This window comes from Arachis hypogaea, chromosome 4 (assembly GCF_003086295.3).
Source record: "Arachis hypogaea cultivar Tifrunner chromosome 4, arahy.Tifrunner.gnm2.J5K5, whole genome shotgun sequence".
NCBI lineage: Eukaryota > Viridiplantae > Streptophyta > Magnoliopsida > Fabales > Fabaceae > Arachis > Arachis hypogaea.
The window spans coordinates 102,646,749-102,651,659 of NC_092039.1; the positions used below are offsets into that span (position 1 = coordinate 102,646,749).

The 4,911-nt window shown below is 40.2% G+C and overlaps 1 long non-coding RNA gene across 1 annotated transcript; it reads right to left on the reverse strand.

Moving 5' to 3' along the window:
- Nucleotides 1-615: 615 nt before the first annotated feature.
- Nucleotides 616-2,616, reverse strand: LOC140184462 (uncharacterized). The gene is made up of 2 exons (XR_011881290.1): nucleotides 1,601-2,616; nucleotides 616-1,292 (listed from the first exon to the last, which is right to left on the reverse strand). It is a non-coding gene; the product is annotated as an uncharacterized lncRNA (long non-coding RNA).
- Between the last annotated feature and the right edge of the window lie 2,295 nt (nucleotides 2,617-4,911).

Here is a 4,911-nt window from a genome sequence, read left to right on the forward strand (position 1 = left end):
TTCAAAGAAGTTAAAGTGAAGAACAACAATTAAAGAGTCTCATTAGGGATTGGAGATATCATAATCCATCATGAATCAATGGGTCTCAACTTCGTTCTCAATCATATGAAGTAGATCTATGACGGATTGTAATTGATTGGGTCCCAATTTCAATTGGGACCCAATCTCTCTAATCATAATCAATCTTGCCAATTCCTTTATCTAATTATCATGAGAAGAGTTTGAGTACATTCTCTTATCTATAAGCCACACAAATTCTCAAGATTTCAATTCCTCCTGAATGGTGTTGATCAAGAGAATTGTGAGGGATAGAGCTTCAATTCTAATCTCTATAATTCCCCTTCTGAAACTCACATAGAGATTCAATTGATTCAAACCCCCTTCCAAAGTGAGTGAACCACAATAAACATAGAAGATACCCTTTAGCTACAACAAGCGGATTGAGGAGAAGAAGAATTTTATTCAATCATGTGAATTACAATAGAGCTCCTCCCACTAATGATTGGGGTTTAGTTAGTCATCGTTCTAAGAACAATTGAAGGGAATTAAAATTGCATGAAAGTAAATCAAACTCAATATAAATTCAAACATAAAATTGCAGAAAGGAAGAAGTGTAAGAAATTGAAATGGCATAAAAATAAACTAAATTCAATACAAACGAAAATGTAAAAGTGCAAAAAAGAAAAATGTATCTAAACTATGCTACGCTCTCTGGAGTCTCTAATCCTCCAGCCTTCGAGAGCCTATTTTCAACTTCAAAACTCTTCATATTTATACTCTTCTTCTCATCTTCAAAATGGGTCTTGCAAGTACTTGGAAGTGGACCTTTTGGCCTTTGTTGAAGTAAGCTTGGAGTAACCTTTTGTGACGTTGACATTGGCGTTAGCTCACTAACGTTCATACACTTGCATGGGTGCCATTGAGATTGAGGTTAGCATTGGCGTTGGCACCACCGTTAGTGGTGGCACTAACGTTGCCTTTAAATCTATTTCTGGGCGTTGGCACTGCCGTTGGGCACCAACGTTGGTGCACCAATGTTCTTCCAGTCATGCGTACGCGTCGCCCACACATACGCATCGCCGCCAATTTTTCCAATGCATTCCTCTTGAAATTATCGAAGACGTTGGTGTGCAACGTTTGTCTTTTTGCTTGCAACGTTGGTGGCCAACTTTGGCCACCAACATTGCTTCCATTTGCCTTGTCAACGTTTGTTACCAACGTTGGTGAGCTAACTTTGACCACCAACATTGCCTCCTCTGCTTTTTCTTTGTCCTTCTCTTGCTTCTTCTTACCTATTATCAACCAAACAATATGCATCAAAGTATTGCCATAATCACAAGATAATGCATCATTCATTGCATTAAGTAAATTTTGCATAAATTTCATGAAAATATACATAATTAACAATGTTTGATTGAGTCAAGACATGCTTACATTTTTCATCCAAATGTTTGCTTATTGCTTAAGAAATGCATGAGAACCAAGTAAAAACTAATAAAAAAGACTTGTGAAACTAGCCTAAAATGCCTAGGCATCACATAGGCCAAAATAGTTAACCAAAAATAAATTTTAAAAAAAATTATAACTTTACTTAGATTACCTGTTTCAAAATGGTAAGATTTAATTTCTCATCACTCAAAAAATCATCAGCAGAATCCTTAGCCATTACCATCTTCATCTTCTCCTCCTCAAATTTCACCTTCATGTAAGAACATACAATCCTAACACCATCACGAACTTCACTCCCCTCGTCTGCACCTTCTCCTTGTTCATCATCAGCACCATCTCTTTTCCAACCGAGTCTTTCCCGATTTTCCTTATCACCACGGCCCGCCCTCCTAGCCTCACGTGCGCCACATCCACATTCGACGGGGGCCCACCAGGGGCCCGAAAGAACTCCGGCAGGTCTCACTGGAGCATCTTCCACTTGGAGTATATGTCAGGATGCATATGAAACTCATGGACTCGAACCGTCGGAAGGAACTCCTATTGCAGCATGCCAAAGCAGCAAAGCAATGGCGGATCCTTGTAGGGGAAGTCAATTTCGTCGTCATATTCGTATTTCGAGTCTGAATCTGGTTCTACGTTTTAGGGTTCCATAGTGTCATTTTTGGACTTGGTTGCTGTTGGTTTAGTTTTGGATTTCTTCATCTTCCTGTCGCGTTGTTTTAGGGTTTCAATTACAGCACCGTGTGTGTTGTCGGTAGCGGTGGTAGAGGTTGAGAATTTGGAATGGGTTGGAGGTTTTTATTTTGCTGAGTTTGGAGAATGCTGAGGTCAGAGGAGGGTAATTTGGAAATTTTATTAAAAAGTCAACAAAAAATTAGGAGTTGGATACTTTTGTCAGACGGAATCTATCTTTTATGGATATAACTTTAATTTTCTTAGTTGATAGATACATTTGTCAGCGTTCGCATCTTTTATGGATATAAATAGTAATTTATTCATTAAATATTATGAGCGTGAGTGGAAGCACACCAAAATTAATATAGCGTATTATCAATAAAATTTTGGTTCCCTCACTAAATATTCTCATTTTATATCACACACATTCTCTATAATATTATACCAAAAATTTTACTTCACAAAAACTACAAATTGCTTCTGCTTTTAGATGAGGAATTAATGTTCTATGAAGGTCTTATTTATAAGGAAAAACTTCGACCTTGTACTCCTTGAACTGATATCATAAGCTTGCAGAATTGTAGCAGAAGAATAGATGGAATGAAACTGTGAGAGATCGAGAGAAGAAGAGAGGAGTTGAAGTGTAAGAGAGGATGAATAATTCTGTTCAGTTCTGATAACAATTGCAATTACAGGTTATATAGGTGAGTTGAGTTGGTTAGGCACTAACCACTTATGCCAGCTCACCATAACAGAAAAGGGGAAAGTAACTAACTCAAGGAGAGGGAAGCAACTACCTCTAACAACCTACTTCACTAAACTCACACACACTAAACTCATACATGTATCTCTACATGACCCTCAGATTTTAGTTTTCTATGTTCTCTATTATGCCCCTGCCAAGTTGAAGTTTCTAAGTTTTCCAAGTTCTGCACTTTTAACTTGTCCCGAGGTTGAGTGAAGGATGTAGAAGGAAGAGCCTTGGTGTGGGTATCTGCGATTTGAACAAAACTGGAAATATGGCTTACTTGAACCACTTTGCTTATAACATAGTCTCTTACAAAGTGCAAGTCTATTTCAAAATGTTTTATTTTTAAAGGCAGTATTGGATTAGCTGCTAGGAGGACAACACTTTGATTATCACAGTATGCCATAACTGCTTTTGGAATTGACCACTTCAGCTCACTTATTAGCCCTTTAATCCAAATCAATTCTGCTACAAGGTCTGCTAGTGTCCTGTACTCTGCCTCTGTGCTTGATCTGGCCACTACTCCTTGTTTTTTCGACTGCCAGGACACAGATTCCTTCCCACAAAAACACAAAACCCACCAGTTGACTTCTTGTCATTTGGATCACCAGCCTAGTCCGAATCACAGTAAGTTGTAATCTTTAGAGATGAGTCTTTGTGAATTTTCAGGCCATATGTAGCAGTGCCACTAACATATCTCAGTATTCTCTTAACCAGTTTTCAGTGCGCCTCTAAAAGTGTTTACATAAATTGTGCAACCTTGTTTACACTGTAAGCCAAGTCTGGTCTTGTCACAGTGAGGTATTGGAGACTTCCTACTACAGATCGATAAAGCTGAGGGTTGTCAAGTACATCACCTCCCGTAGCTTGAATTCTAAGAGTGGATGACAGTGGTGTAGCACATGGCTTGCAGTCACTCATACCAGCCTTTGCATGTAGGTCTTGCACATACTTTTCTTGGGACATCATCAAACCTCCATCTCCAGTCCTGGTCACTTGAATTTCCAGGAAGTAGTGCAGCTCTCCCATCTCCTTCAATGCAAATATTGAGTTTAGCTTTTGAGTGACTGCAGTGAGCATTGCAGGGAAGTTTCTAATCACAATAATTTCATCAACATAGATTAGAATATAGGTAAGGGAGGTCTCCAATTGTTGCACAAACACTGACACATCCGACTTGGTGAGAATCCAAATTTCTGAAGAGCTGAGAAAAGCTTATGATACTAAGTTCTAGGCGCCTGTTTCAGGCCATAGGGTGCTTTGGTAAGCTTGCAAAGCAAGCTACTATCACCTGAGATGTATCCCTACGGCTGCTTCATGTAGACATCTTCAGTGAGCTCTCCATATAAAAAGGCATTGTTCACATCAACTTGCCTAATTGACCATCCTCGAGTTAGTGCTATGGACAGTATTATTCTAATTGATGTTGGCTTCACCACTAAACTATAGCTCTCAGTGAAGCCGAATCCAAGTCTTTGAGAGAACCCTTGAGTAACAAGACGCGCTTTGTGCTTTTGTAGGCTCCCATCTGCATTGTACTTGAGGCAGAAAATCCATTTGCTGCCTATGACTTCTCCGCCAGGAGGCAGGGGGACAAGCTTCCAGGTATTGTTTCACTGCAAAGTTTCAAATTCAGCATCCATGGCCTGCTTCTAGGCAGGATCAGATAGCGCTTGCTGCACAGTACGGGGTTCGAATGAAGCTTGGAAAACCCTTGGCCTTAAGGAGCCAGTCTTGCTCCTTGTTACTATGGGGGTGAACATTTGTTGCTGAGTCATTAGTCTCAGGTGGTAAGGTCCAAGGAGGAGCAATTTCCAAGTCTGAAATAGGGACAGGAGTTGGTATGTGTGAAGGCGCTATATGATGTGAGAGGTGAGGAGAAGATTGTGTGAGTAAGGGAGGGTTGGAGGCTGAGGGGGTTGGAATTGGGGAACAAGGGGTATGCTGAGGGACTTGTGTAGGGATAGGGGAAGAGTGTATTTGTTGGTGATGGATGGGGGCAGGGGAGGTTTGGGACTGTGGAGAGATAGATGACTTTG